Source organism: Helianthus annuus, chromosome 15 (assembly GCF_002127325.2).
Source record: "Helianthus annuus cultivar XRQ/B chromosome 15, HanXRQr2.0-SUNRISE, whole genome shotgun sequence".
In the NCBI taxonomy this organism is placed as follows: Eukaryota; Viridiplantae; Streptophyta; class Magnoliopsida; order Asterales; family Asteraceae; genus Helianthus; species Helianthus annuus.
This window is the reverse complement of record NC_035447.2, coordinates 81,121,324-81,137,144: the sequence shown is the minus strand read 5'-3', so window position 1 is coordinate 81,137,144 and position 15,821 is coordinate 81,121,324.

Below are 15,821 nucleotides of genomic sequence, written 5' to 3'. Positions count from 1 at the left end.
TTCGCAAAAGATGAGTTCTGGCTAATAAGATTCTCGAACGATCAGTCGCAATATGCAACGATTTTTCACAACCATAACATCTGCTCCATGAATTCAAAATCAATAACTCGAATGTAATAGTAAAATGGTCTGATAACTACCGAGTAAATGGATGGTAAGGTTTAGTGTGTTGACATTCTTAAATTTCGAAAGTACACCGAATGAAATACAAGCGAACCTGGTGTATCATTGTCGTGATTCGCAGTTGCATCAGAAATGTTTAAATGACAGGTCAAACGAAAGTATATGCAGTTTTGGGTGAAACGGTTGACCATGATTAGCACAAGCTACAAGTTTGTAATGACACCACGAGGTGTCGTAATGACATAATTCAAGTATAGTGGTGACCGAACAAGTTCACTGTTTTGGAAATCAAATGAAAGTGCACTGAAACAGGCCAAAAGATTTGATTTACACAATGTCATGGGGTTTTCAGTTGAATATGGAACATCAAAGAGTCGTTGTTTTTTATTGAAGGTGAGAAAGTAATAAGTACCGCAAGGCATTCGATCGATCATAAAAGAATCGTTAGGAAGTACACTGTGATATGAAATGAATCTATGTACCTTTGCCTCAACACACAACTGTGTTGAGACCGATTTTATCGTGATAAACAAAACGGATTTAGGGCAAATTATCAAATAATCAATTAAATCCGTGTATGAAGTGAGTGACCAAATAAGCGTAAGCTTCAGTTTTGTGAAAGTATTCCCCACAAGGTGTCGTAATCAACAAATGATTTAGTGGAATCGTAGACCAGACAAGTCTACCACGACTCGAAACGAAAGAATCTTTGCAAAACATTTGAATATGATGCCCACAATACATCATATGATGTCTTAAACTGAATATACGAAATGGATAAGTTCAAGCAATTGAACTTGGTTTTAGCGTAACCCGGCAATAAACGTATGTATCAATAAGGAAATCTCGGCATGGTTGCAAAGATAAACCATGAATGCAACTTGTAATGAAGGAAGTTTCAAGAGGGTGTGTTGGCTTGATAGCAAAAGAGCCAACAGTCACAATAATGTAGGTCATTCGAATTCACAAATCGGTAATTAGATTTAGCGTCCTAATATTTGAACTCAAATGAAGCGTTTGAAACGAAGTGAAGTCGCACGCGTAGTAAATGGTGCATGCGTGACAAATAAGTTCCCAAGAAAAGGAAAAATGAGTATCTGCTAAAATGAAGAAATGACTAGATATCGAAGCAAATGTGTGTTCGCTCTTAGCGAAGAAAATTAACGTGATGCAACTTCCATTAAAGAGGAGTAGAGATGCAAACATCTACTCGCTAGAAGTAAAAGAAATTCAAGTACTTTCGGGTTGGTCAACGGAACTGGCATATACGTCAGGTTAATGGTGTCTGCTTTGAGTTAACGGATGTGGTTCCTAAGTAACAACCTTTATGAGTTTGGACCTGGATCCCTATGGTCCTAAGTACATGTCTCCTAGACTCTCAGAGTTTCGTATTCGGTGTAGATTCGTTCTGTGCATCGTGTAGGAAATGCCATTCTTGTTTAAAACAAGTTATTGTCCCATAATTTTCCCTGGTATGCTTTCTTTCTGAATTTGCAGCTACTCGATCATCGTTCAGTCGGGAATACTGGTTGGATCCTCGCAGTTAGTCTAGTAAGTAGCTCGTCAATCCTTAGCAAGTGTCGCTGACTCTTGTTGGCTAGCTCGTCCGACTCCTGGTAGTTTGATGTTCATTTGAAAGTCATCGTCCTTTCTTTGGACGAGCAGGACTGGGGTAACCTAAATCGGCAATTTTGGTCTGTTATCTTCCTTCTCTATCCATTACTGAAACTACACTGTCAATCCTTACATTTCCGAAAGTGCAAGTCTCTAGAGTGCATTTACCACAAACGCGGCGCCTGTAATCAAATCGATGCGAAATTCGACTTGTCGTTGAGGAGGTATTTCTGTCAAATCTTTGAGGAAGACTTTGGGAAATTTCCTTATCATAGGAATGTCTTCGTGTTTTGGTCCTTCGACTCCCTCGTCCACGACATGAGTCAAGAAGACAACACATTCTTCACGCAATATCCTTCGTGCCTTCAAGCAATTAGTAATTTGCAGAGGCGTATCCCGCTTCATGAATCAAGATTGTTCCTTCGTTCGCCATCGCGGTGCGGATATCAATTCCCATTGATCATTTGTCAACCAATCCATCCAACTACCTTGTTGAAGTCTCCCAATTCACTGGCAGTAGATCAAACGCGAACTCACACTCTCCGGGTCCTATCTTGCCATGTCCCATTTACTTCGTTGGCTTCCACTAGCTTCCCATTAGCTAGTTCTGGTGAGTGCGGGTTATCTAACTTACTTACTACTAAACCAATCATACTTTCAACCTCTAAAAATGCGAAACTAAATTCGCGACAGTATCTAACAACACGGATGCATATCGTTGAGTAATATGGGACGTACCTATATCCACGCTTGGATTCCTGGCGGCTCCCCTTGCTCTGCTACTGAGCTTTTATCCTTGCGCCTGATTCTTCTTAGGGCAATATTTTCTGAAATGCTTCTTGCTCCCACAGTTAAGACAACCTTCAGCACGTTTTTGTTTGTCACTAGTCCTGCTTTCGTCGTTGTCGTTGTTTCCTCCGTGATTCTTGCTATCATCTTGACCTTTATTCCCACTTTCAATACTTTGTCTACAAGTCTCCTTGGGATGCCCCCTCTTACCACAGTTATCACATTTTCCATATTTACATCGCTCGACATGATAACGTAGACAATTGTCGCACTTGGGTAGGATACCCATGTAGTCTTTTCCCTTTTTAGCCTTCTTCTTGTTACTCGCCCGAGTAATCATTTTGAAATTTGTGAGGTTTCTCTTGTTATCTCCAGATGACTCTACAGGACTCTCCTCTTTCTCTTCCACACTGGAAAATTTTCCTTGTCTAATTGCTTCTTCAGTGAGTGCCACGCTTATGCTGATAGCCTCGGTGATCGTTGAAGGTTTAGATGTTGTTACCAGGCTTAGAATCTGAGGCGCTAATCCCCCGATGAAACGTTTGATCTTCCTAGATTCTGGCTCCACCAAACGCGATGCAACTTGTGATAATTCGCCAAATCTCTACACATATTCAGTTATCTTTGGACCTTCCATTTTCAGGTTCCACAATTCAGTTTCCAACTTCTGGACTTCCGCCCTAGAGCAATATCTCTTGCGCATTAGTTCCTTCAGTTCGTCCCACGTCAAAGCATATGCAGTAGTCTCGCCCATCGTTTGAACCTGAAGGTTCCACCAAGACGAGCCCCATCTACAAATAGTCCAGCTACGTACGTGACCTGATGTTCTGGGGCACATTTGCTCAACCGTAAGACAGAATTCGTCTTCTCCACCCAACGCACAAAGGCTAAGGCACCCCCAGTGCCGTCGAATTCTCGAGGTTTGTGGTTCAAGAACTGCTCGTAAGTGCAGTCGCTGGGTGGGTTATCTTCTGAGGTATCTCCGCCGTGTTTGGAGCGAAGGGCCTCGAGTTGTGCGATGGCTTGCGAGATGCGCCCTTGCAGTTCTGACTCTGCTACTGTCGGCAGAGGGTTGTTGGTATCGACGTTCCCTTGCATCGACATCTTCTGAGAAGAAGATCGGTTAGGTCAGGTCTTATTGTACAAAGGGTGCATATAGTTGCTTAGAGATCATATGCACATACACATACTAGGTTATCATACCAACCAATCAAGCAATAGTATAACCATAGTGTAACCAAGCAACTTGGTAATTATATTTATAGCAAGTAAGCACATAGCATTATAATTATAGCACACACATATAGGTTGATAACGCGCTTAATGAAGACATAGCGATTGACCTTTTGTTGGTCATTGGTCACAAAGTATTATCGCATGCCTAATGATGTTTGACTTCTCATTATTCCCTGGCCACAATTGTATTGTCTTCCAAAATGTATCACATCAATAGCGACACAGGGTCACCCTACCCTTGTCTATTAGTGTATCAAAATTATGTAGCCAGATGTGGTCTTCAAGAGTCTCCACAATATCGGCTTTTCATTGATGTCCTACCCAGCTGTATGCAATCCGCATAATCCAGAAACCAACTATACTGGTGACTGAGGTGAAGAAGGAAAGAAAAGTAAACTGTTAACATGCTTGAATTCCTCCTCGAGCTCGTATGTACGTCGAAGTAAGTAACTGATCTGTTGCTTGGCAGTAGAGAAATGAGCATCAAAACCTAGGAAAGGTGTAATAGCAGCAGGTGAGAGCGCAAAAAGGAATCTTGATGAAAGTATACGGGCAATAGACAGGGTGGAGGATGTGTTGTCAGCCCAAGCTCCAAAAACTCCACGGCCTTTATCCCCAAACTGTAGCTGATGTTACAGGAGTACCCATTCCGCGTGTAGCCTCCCTAATGTGAGGGATGGTAAGGGTCTAAAATTAGTATAGTGTATGATAGGAACCATCGAACCGGTTCGTCCAGCGATGTAGAGATGAATGCATCAGACGGTGCGGCCTGTGAGGTCGTAGAAAATGCTGTTGTAGCAAAGGTGACCGTTACGTGGGTGCTGACCTGGAGTACCTTCCCGGTGTGTGGGTATGTCCTGAAAGAAAGTGAAAGGCATGTTGGCGCAATAGACGTCGGTCTTCATAAGAGCAGCATCAACGGTTGAAGGTGCAGCAGTAAATGTCTCAACGAAAGGAGAATCACCAGGTGCAGGTACTGTGTCAGGTATAAGGGGTGCAATGTCTGGTAAGCCAAAATGAAACAGGGTCATGATCAAGTAAGGGTGCAGGATCAGCAGGTACAACATCAGGCTGACCCCAAAAGGAACAAGAGCTGTCTCAGAAGCAGGTTCGGGGTCGTGTAACGGTGTGGTGCCTCGAGCAGGTGATAGTTGCAGCAGTTATAACGGTGTCATCATCTGCGTCAGTAGTAGGAAGCTGTAATCTGGCTGTCTGTAAGGCTGTGGATGTCACAGGCTCAAAGGAGTCTGAAATCGAATGTATGCTAGAATCAGAGGATAGCTCGTTAACAGGGGTCTCAAAAAGTGAACTTAGTAACAACGTGCTCGTCAAACTTTCCATCATCATAGGTGTTATCAGAAAGGTCATCAATAATATGCCAATGTCATCATCAATTATTCGTTGAGTAGCCAACCTTCGGAAGGAATGTCCACAGGAGGCGCATTGTCGAGGTTTGGAGTCAAGAGGTGCTCTCCACCGAAGTGTCCAAATGGTAAGGCGGTCGTGGACCGAATAAAAAATGACAGGAAGATTCTCGTCAAGGAAACCATCTGCAAGGGTAATTCTTCACCAAAGTCTGGCAGCGCGGACGGTTAGAAGTCGTCCTCGTCCTTGGTCAGCATGTCAGGGTCGCTCTCAGGGTCTATCGTAAATATCTCTGGCGCAGGTACCATCTCATCATCTGTGGTGGTGTCCGTAGGGTCATCATTATCTGACAATTCGTTCCCTAAGGATGGTGACGTGTGTGTCGATACATAGTAGTCATAGCACGCATATCCATAATAATCATTAGCAATTAGCGTATACAAATAAGAGTAATTTATCACGTAGTCATGTATTCACATTATATCTCCTAGTCTCTCAGACAATTCTCCCAGTCTCTCAGACTAAACCACCCAGTCTCTCAGACTAACACATCCTGTCTCTCAGACTAAATCTCCCCAATCTCTAAGACTAACATATCCCGTCTCTCAGACTAAACCTCCCTAGTCTCTAAGACTGAACTCCCTAGTCTCTAAGACTAACTCCCTGGCCTCTAAGACCAAACCTTCCCAGTCTCTAAGACTAATTCCCCTGGTCTCAAAGACCAACTCCCAGTCTCTAAGACAAATCCCCTGGCCTCTAAGACCAACTCCCAGGTCTCTAAGACCAACTCTCAGTCTCTAAGACTAAATCCCTGGTCTCCAAGACCAACCTCCCAGTCTCTAAGACTAAATAAACCTTCCCAATCTCCAAGATTAACCCTCCCCAGCCTCTAAGGCTGAACTCCCTCAGTCTCTAAGACTGAACCTCCCTCAGCCTCTAAGGCTGAACTCCCACAGTCTCTAAGACTGAACCACGAATTTTTGAAAAGTGCATTTGTGCCTTTTGTTTGTAAAAATGTTTTGTTTTGTTTGTAAAAATGTTTTGTACCCTGGATCTGGACGTTTAGTGTATGCAATCTAAAAATGTTTGGAAATATTTTCGTGAGAGCCCTGATGATCATAGTCTAGACTCGAGAAAGAATCCTAGTTCGCTATGATCGAGGCTCTGATACCAAGCTGTCATACCCTGACTTTTGCGGAAGCGTGGGTTTATTTGGTGTGACTTCTTAATACCATAGCAATCAATCATAACAATGCTATATGATAAAAACAAGAGATGTTCATCCATTAATAAGGTTTAGAAATAATAATACAACATCATTTTTAAAATGTCGACTCATAAAACAAGATACAACCATAACATAATTTAAAACGTGTTCATATGACACAATAAAATACTTGAATAAAAACATGGTCTAAGGACATGTACCCCGTCCAGGTAAGGGTTACACCTCCTGAACCTACTACCCTGGATGACGTCTTTATTTAGTACGCAGCTTGACACAAATGCAGATACTTGCTAGATCCCTTAGTTTTCCTGAAATACATGTAAGTTGAAAAATCAACAAAAGTTGAGCGAGTTCATGTGTAAGTGAGTATGTATAAACCTTTATAATGTGTTTGTATGTATGAAAATCCCTGGTATATAGCAATTAAGGAAAAAGAGATCACCATTGGGTTGCAAAGCCAATGATATGTGTGAAGTGATGCAGGAAGACTCAAACCTAGCAGATTTGTGCGTCGGGCACATAGTCACCTCATGGTCCACTCGGCGGACTCAGGAGTGGGGCTCGCTACACCCGAATAGATCTATCACTCATGTCCCTCGGTCCTACAATGAGGATTAATGGCCTTAAGTTCTACCTACCCACTCACATGATCTAAGTAGTATAAACCCTCCTTAAGCTAATCATACCATGTAAATAAATGTTTGTAATAATTGTCGCATGTATTTCACCCCCAAAGTATAAGACTGAAAACAGTAAAGAGAAAAGGGGGACATGAACTCACAATAGTGCGTGTTCGGTACTTGTAACTCAAATCTCCTCAGCGAACACGACTACCTACAGTGTTCTAACATCTATTAGACGAACGGGTCGTGCCTTGCTTCTATGTTAATATCTTTGAGTTACGTTCCTTGTGTTCCCAATATGATTCCAAATTATAATTATTTGTTAAAATAAATTATTTTAACTGTAAATTGTATCTCGTTTTGGAATAACTGATTAAGCAATATTTTCTGTTAATGCTTCTCAAGTATGTGTTTCCTTCCCAAGGATGGGGTATCTTATACATGTGTTTTTCGTATTTGTATTAGTATATCTTGCCAAGTAACGGCGTCGTATTTCGGTGTATTATTCTAAATAAAAATATGTTAATATATTCCCAATATATATTTCCAAAACCATATATTTTAAGTCTCACTTAAATATATATAAACAAACCTTATTTTGTTTAATCATGTATTGTTCCAGAAAATATATATTTTTCTCAAAAATCATATATCTTCTAAATATACTAGGAAAATATATTTTTAACCCCCAAAAATAATATATTTTCTTGTTGTCAAAAATATGATATACCTGGTAATATTTACGAAATCATATTTTCACTTCTTTCATTTCCAAAATAACATTTACCAAAAGTACAGTGTAACGGTATATCCCGGAATATCTTATAAGTTGCGTTTTCTTATTTGGTTTCAATATTACGTGTGTAACTTAAATATTTTATTCCTTGTAATTTTTGGTATTATTTTGGAGTTGTAATTTCCATGGTATTTTGTAAGTTATATTATTTTACCCTAAACTAATATAACTAGTCACAAAATATACAATAAATCACACAAGCGTTTTAGTATAAAATATATATATTCTAAATATATATTTATCAAATCTTATTTACGAAAATCCACCTCCGGTACTTGGTAATATTGAAATAAAAATGATGGCGAAGTGTATTTTGAAAACCAAGTTAAAAATATATTTGTAGACACTTGTTAGAAAAATATTTCTAAGTGTTGTAATTCTAGAAAAATTTCGCCAGAGTTTCCTCTGTAAATGGAGGTGTCCATGCTTTTTAGCATATCATTTTCTTTTGTAAAATCATTCAAACAATTAACAATCAACAATATACAATTTTTGATCACCATCCTTGACAAAAATAAACATGAACCATAAACTTATGAACTTGAAAGTTTGTAAAAACAAATAGTAACTTACTAGCATAATTAGTAAGTCTTGTTACCTTTAAAAATGTGATTAGATTCTTAAAAACTTTATTTTTAAAGGATTTGTATTTTTACAACTTCTAGTCATATTTTCTAAAAATATTTCTTTGTTAAATTTTCTTTCTACACAAGTGTTCCTACACTTGTTTACCACTAAAAATGTGTTTATCTCATGTAATATCCAAGTTTTAACAAAACTCGTTCCTTTCACTTGGTTCTTTCGAAAAACCACTTATAGATCTTTAGATCTACAAGTTTACAACTTTATTTTTCAAGAAAACTTATATTTATTCAAGTTCAAAGTTCATGTGTGGATGGTTTCATCATCCTTCATATCTTTAACCTTTACATCTTGCTAGTTCATGTTCTTAAACATGATCTAGCAAGTCTAGGTGATGAACCATCTTACTTCTACTAACAAACAACATGTATTAAACATAACAACACAAGATCAACATCATTTAACACTACTTCATCTCTTTATCCACTCTTTATCCTTTATGTTTCAAGACTTGTTTAAGTTCTTAGAGTTTTTTAAGTTTTTATCATTCTTTCAACTATTAACCACCAAATATAAGAACAAGATGAAGATTTAAAGCACTTACTACTAGCACAAGGCTAGGGGAGCTTCAAAGCGTAAAAGTGGTGGATAAAAGAAAACGAGAGCGATTCTTGAGCTTCCGAGTGCACCACATTACTTGTTGGACCTCTTGCACCTTTGAGTGTATGGAAATTTCTTGAAAGAAGGCTTGATGGTGGTGGTATGGTGGTCATAGGTGGCGGCCGAAACAAGGGAATAGAAGAAGAGAAATTTGTGTTGATGTTGAGTTTGTGAAGTGAGAAGGTAGAGATCTAGAGGTTACTTATAAGAACCAAGTCCACCATTAATCCAACATGTAATATGTTTCATGATCCAACAACAACTTAAATAAAATAATAAAAAGAATGTGGTGGGGGGGGGGGGTGTTCCACCCTCTTGTGACCGTCAAAAAGGGGGGCGGGGTAGGGGGTTGGGTTGTAATGATAACGTAACTAATCTAGTTAAGTTTGAAGTGTTAAGTTAGTGTATTAGTGTGTGTTATATAATATAAGGTGTGTTAGGGTGTTCGGGGACCCTAACTAGCTCAGAAAAGTAAAAACAATGTGTTTGGCAATATTTTTGTGTTCCGGGTAAAGTCCGGTTGTTCGCTTGGATGTTGTCCGTTAAAGTGCTAAATTAATCCATAAAGTGTCTTTTATGTTACTTTTAGTGACACATTTAATTCCCAACAATTTGGAAAGTATCTAGGACTATTTTGCCAAGTTTTTGCACTTTACTACCATAGTTAAATGCTGAATTTTGTTTATTAAGTGCAGAATTCTGCATTTAAAGTATGTTTTAGGCACTTCCCGGCACTATAACTATCACCTAGTGACGCAGTTTTATGATCCTCACTACCCTACACTTTCTACTAGTGTAGTATTCTATTCCTGGCTCACACTGGCCTAAAAAACAATGTCTGTTTAGGTGCTGGCATTGTCAACATGTCTCTAGGTTATCCGCTCACTGTGCTAACTGTGCTTTGTGCATCAAGTTTGTCACTAAAGTTTGTGTATAATAAATGGAGTGACAGTATGAATGTGATGCATGTGTATGTATGTAACAGAAATCAGAAGGCAGTATAATCAACAGTTATAATTAAGCACAGTCATTAAGCATAAATCAATATTAATTAAATGTACGGATGCATGCAAATTTGACAGTTGTCACATTTTGCAAGTGCCCTCATGATGAAAGTTTCACTTATCTCTTTCAGGATCGTAGAGGCGTCGGGGGTAACCAACTACGTTCGCTCTAATCAATATCGAGTTTCAGAGTTCGGTTCCCAACCTTGGAATTTACCACTAGCGAGCAATATTATTCTCGCGTAAGATCCTTGAGTTCTTCCCACAATAACCTCTTTGTTGTATTACTCCCCATAGTTTGCACTTGGAGATTCCACCAAGTTACCGTCTCCCTCAACAGATGACTTTTTGTTTACCAAATCGTTTACTTAGGAGTACATTTACTTGCACGGTTAACTGACTTCATTGTCTTTATTTAGCGGACGTAACTTACCACACCTCTCGTATCGATAAGGTCTCGCGGCTTGTAAACCGGAGATGCCTTAGAATTAAAATCTGGTGTGATTGCATCTCCAAGTGTGGCATTGCCACTCGTTCTCGTCCCATCAGAATTTGAACCACTTGAGCTGCCGGTAACATCGGTACCATCATTAGTATTGACTCAACAACCCCATGGTGTGCAATCTCCACAACCTCATATTGTGCAATAAAACTCTAGTTTGACTTTGTTAGTAGGGTGTTGATTAACTGCCCCCTTTGGGCGTTGATTTTATTTTTGGCACCACATTATTTTTGATATATAGTATCAAAGGGTCTAGACTTGTATTTGGACAGATATAGCCTGCCATGCGCCTAAGAAGTAAGAATGTAATTGGTCATGGAAACCTCAAGACCGCATTGTTCATGCATGTTTGAGCAATGATAACATGAATAAACGCAACCCAAACTGCGCAGTACCTCTTGCGTGTATTAGTCATATGCCTAAGTGGGAAAAGAGGTAATTCATTGAGGAGGAGAAACGAAATGGTCGTCTCCATCCTTACAGTATGTATTCTCTACCTCATGGACCTCAATCGTCCCAAGTAGGAAAGTCCTTCGCCGCGTTAATCCGTGTGACGAATACATTGATATCCCTTGAGCTCCACGGGCTCCAAACAAATTGTTATAATTTCCATAGATGTCGAATAATGCAATGAAGGAGTTGCAGTATGTGTCGCGGCCCCCGACCCACCCTGGACGGAGTCGGGGCCCGCGATGCAGATTTCAGTGGTACCCGTGGTGTTTAATTTATGCGACAGCGGAAGTCTTTTTACAACAGGATCTTTTCACCGGAAAATATGCTCGTTTTAATATATTACACAAAGTTATTAAGGGATAAATCCCATAATTTACAATAAGTTGATTTCACACAGAAATCTTTGTTTTTCAGAACATGTTTTATTTATTTATTTAAACTGAGCCACTTCTCTGAGCTTGATAGTGCTTTATTGCACTTTTCCTGGATCACATAGATCACCTGAAACATGTTTGAAAAAGGTTTTGTCAGCGGGGAAATACTGAGTGAATCATTCCATTTTCTAAAACGACCCGTTAGTTATAAATTTACAGTATTAAGAGCGATTACAATGTTTCTATCAACCAATTATCAAGAATGGGTATTTGTCACTCGACCGGATCTGTGACTGTGGTCATATCACTATTGGTCCCGTTGCCCTAATAGTGACGGTTTACTCACACAGAGTAATAATCACTCACATAGAGTAATATTCACTCACATAGAGTGATAATAATAGTAATGTGCACAATACCCCACATACCAGCTGTAATTTGGTGATTACAAAGACTTAATCCCTGTAATTATAACCTTGAAAACAACTTGAGGTATTGTAATACTTACTCACAAACTGTGAGAAAACAATTTAAAAAGAAGAATGACTCACATTGCAGATTAACGAGCAATAGATATAAGCCTACTGATTAGCCTTGATTACACCTAGTTTAACACAATGCACACACAGGCAGGTTAGTAACTAATACAGCAGTTACGTCAATTCACGAGATTAAACCTTCACAACGATTAATCAGTGCAATACTCGATAATTCAATCGGATTCACAACAAATAACAGAGCATAGTCCGAATTCGAACAGCACTCTAATATTCAAGTCGAAATCACGACGAATAATCAAAGTACAAGCTCAATTGAGCAGCACCTGGACTATCGTTGGATAGTTATAATCGATCGGATGTTGAATCGTAATAGCGATCGAGTTATTACCCTGATTGCGGCAGCGTTTCGATAATCGTGTGTGTTTGTGAACTATTTCGTCTATATCTCAGAGAGTATTAAGAGTTGGGACGTCGAATGAACACCGAACTTCGAGTGCCAATCCACTCTATTTATAGCTGGAATTTGGCCTCCCTCGCGCCACGCGAAGAAGACCTGTGTACCCGTCGCGTGGCGCGACGGGTCTATTTCGTAGCCTAGGTTGCTTCGTGTCCCTATTAGCCTTGGTGAGCAAGTTAAACGAATCAATTTCGTTTCTACAGCAATTTAGAAGATAAACATCACTAGGGTTTAACCCCCCCTGAGTTTTAGGGGCCCTGATCCTGATTCCGATTGTTACGACAATTTTAGGGTTTATACGGAATCACTTGGGTTTCTCAATTAGGGTTTCCTTATTACCTAATTATCATCCTAATTATAGATTTTAGTGGCAGTTGTTACATCCTCCCCACCTTCAGAAAAATCTCGTCCTCGAGATTTATTGGAATAAATGAGGATATTTGCGCTTCATTCCTGATTCTAGCTCCCAAGTGTATTTTGGTCCTCTCTTTGAATTCCATTTAACCTTGACCAACACCAGTCGTTTATGTTTGAGAAATTTGACTTTTCTATCTTCGATCTGTATTGGTTTCTCTATAAACTTTAACTTTTCGTTCACCTCTACATCTTGAAGAGGTACTACCAGGGACTCATCTGATAGACATTTCTTGAGATTGGATACATGAAATACATCATGTACTCCAGCTAATTCTTCTGGTAGCTGTAAACGATAAGCAACTGGTCCGATTCGTTGAATCACTGGGAATGGTCCAACATACCTTGGACTTAGCTTTCCTTTCTTACCGAAGCGTACTACTCCTTTCCAAGGAGAAACTTTTAAAAGTACTTTATCTCCTACTTGGAATTCGAGCGGCTTGCGACGATTGTCTGCATAGCTTTTCTGACGATCTCTGGCTGTTTTTAATCTTTCCTTGATCTGTGTTATCTTGTCAGTAGTTTCTTGTACAATCTCAGGACCTGATAATTGACTTTCTCCGATTTCTGCCCAACATACTGGAGTTCTGCACTTGCGTCCATACAATGCTTCGAATGGTGCAGCTTCAATGCTTGAATGATAACTATTGTTATAGGAGAATTCAATTAATGGCAAATGGCTATCCCAATTACCACCAAAGTCAATTACACATGCTCGGAGCATGTCTTCTAGCGTTTGTATTGTCCTTTCACTCTGTCCGTCTGTTTGTGGATGATAAGCAGTACTTAGATTTAGTCGAGTTCCCATTGCTTTCTGAAAACTTTTCCAGAAATGAGATGTAAAACGACTATCTCTATCCGATACAATGGAGAGCGGGACTCCATGTAGAGATACTACCTCGTCCACGTACAGTTGTGCTAACCTTTCCATGCTAAAGGTTTCTTTTATTGGTAAGAAATGAGCTGACTTGGTTAATCGGTCTACGATTACCCAAATCGCATCATTACCTCTTTTGGTTTTGGGTAACTTTGTAACAAAATCCATTGTTATGAGTTCCCATTTCCATACGGGCATTTCTAACTGTTGTAGTAATCCTGAAGGTTTCTGGTGTTCAGCTTTAACTTGTGAACAAGTTAAGCATTTGGATACGTATTTGGCTATATCCTTTTTCATTCCTATCCACCAGAAATTATTCTTTAAATCTTGGTACATCTTATTGTTTCCTGGGTGCATGGTATACCTAGATTTATGAGCTTCTTCTAAAATCTTATTTCTTAACTCTCCTTGCTTAGGTACCCAAATTCGTTTCTTATGGAATTTCCAAATTCCATTATTTCCTTGTTTTAGTTCTTTTAGGTAACCTTTCATCCCTTCAGCATCGTCTTTGATTGCTGTTTTCTGAACTTCTTTGATTTGTGCTATTAAATCTACTTGTAGATTTAACCTCAGAGCACGGACTCGTTTCTGTTTCTCATGGTACTTACGACTTAAGGCATCTGCAACTACATTTGCCTTTCCTTCGTGATATTGGATATCACAGTCGTAATCGCTTAGCATCTCCATCCATCTTCTTTGCCTCATGTTTAGCTCTTTTTGCCCAAATATATATCTTAAACTCTTATGATCGGTATAGACAGTAAACTTACTTCCATACAGATAATGTCTCCAGATCTCAAGGGCAAAAATTATGGCTCCTAATTCTAAATCATGAGTCGTATAATTTTCTTCGTGCTTTTTCAATTGTCTAGAAGCATACGCAATTACCTTCTTGCGTTGCATTAATACACATCCATAGCCTAATTTTGAAGCATCACAATATACTTCAAAATCTTCTGTTCCTTCGGGTAAAGCTAAGATTGGTGCATTCGTCAACCTATGCTTTAAAATCTTAAAGGCTTCTTCTTGTCTAGGTCCCCATTCAAACTTAGCAGCTTTACAGGTTAACTTAGTTAATGGTACGGCTATCTTAGAAAAATCTTTGATAAATCGTCTATAGTATCCAGCTAAGCCTAGAAAACTTCTTATCTCCATTGCTGTTTGTGGGACTTTCCATTTCGTAATGGCTTCTATCTTAGCAGGATCTACATGGATTCCTTTATGATTAACCACATGGCCTAAGAATTGCACTTCTTGCAGCCAAAATTCACACTTTGAGAATTTGGCATAAAGCCTTTCTTTTCTTAACAAAGTTAAGAGAACGTGTAAATGCTCACAATGTTCTTTTTGGCTTTTGGAGTAAATAAGTATATCGTCGATGAAAACGATTACAAATTTATCCAGATATGGTTTACAGATGCGATTCATCATGTCCATGAATGCTGCTGGGGCATTCGTTAATCCAAAGGGCATGACTGTAAACTCATAATGACCATACCTAGTTCTGAAGGCAGTTTTAGGTATGTCTTCTTCTTGTACCTTCAACTGATGATATCCAGATCTTAAATCTATCTTAGAGAAATACCTAGCTCCTTGCAATTGATCAAAAAGATCATCAATCCTAGGTAGTGGATATCGATTCTTAATCGTAACCTTATTCAATTCTCTATAATCGATACACATTCTCATCGATCCATCTTTCTTTTTCACAAACAGTACTGGTGCACCCCAAGGGGATGAACTCGGTTGTATAAATCCTTTGCTTAGTAATTCATCTAATTGCTTTTTCAATTCTAGCATTTCGGTAGGTGCTAATCTATAAGGTGCTTTAGCTATTGGTGCAGTACCTGGAATTAAATGAATTCTAAACTCTACTTCCCTATCAGGTGGTAATCCAGGTAATTCTTCTGGAAAAACGTCTGGGTATTCTGAGACTATGGGGATGTCCTGAAGTTCTTTATCTTTAGTGTTAATGATTACTGAAATCATATACACCATTTCCTGTTTCCTCGAATAACTAGCCAATTTCATTACTGAGATAAATTTTAATGGCTTTCGAGGTTTATCTCCAGTAATCAAAATTACTTCTCCTGTAGGGGTTTGAATTTCTACTGCATTTTTGTCACATAAGATTCGTGCATGGTTGGCTACTAACCAATCCATTCCTAAGACTACATCGAATCCTGCTAAATTCATTGGTAACAAATTTGTAGAAAATTTATGG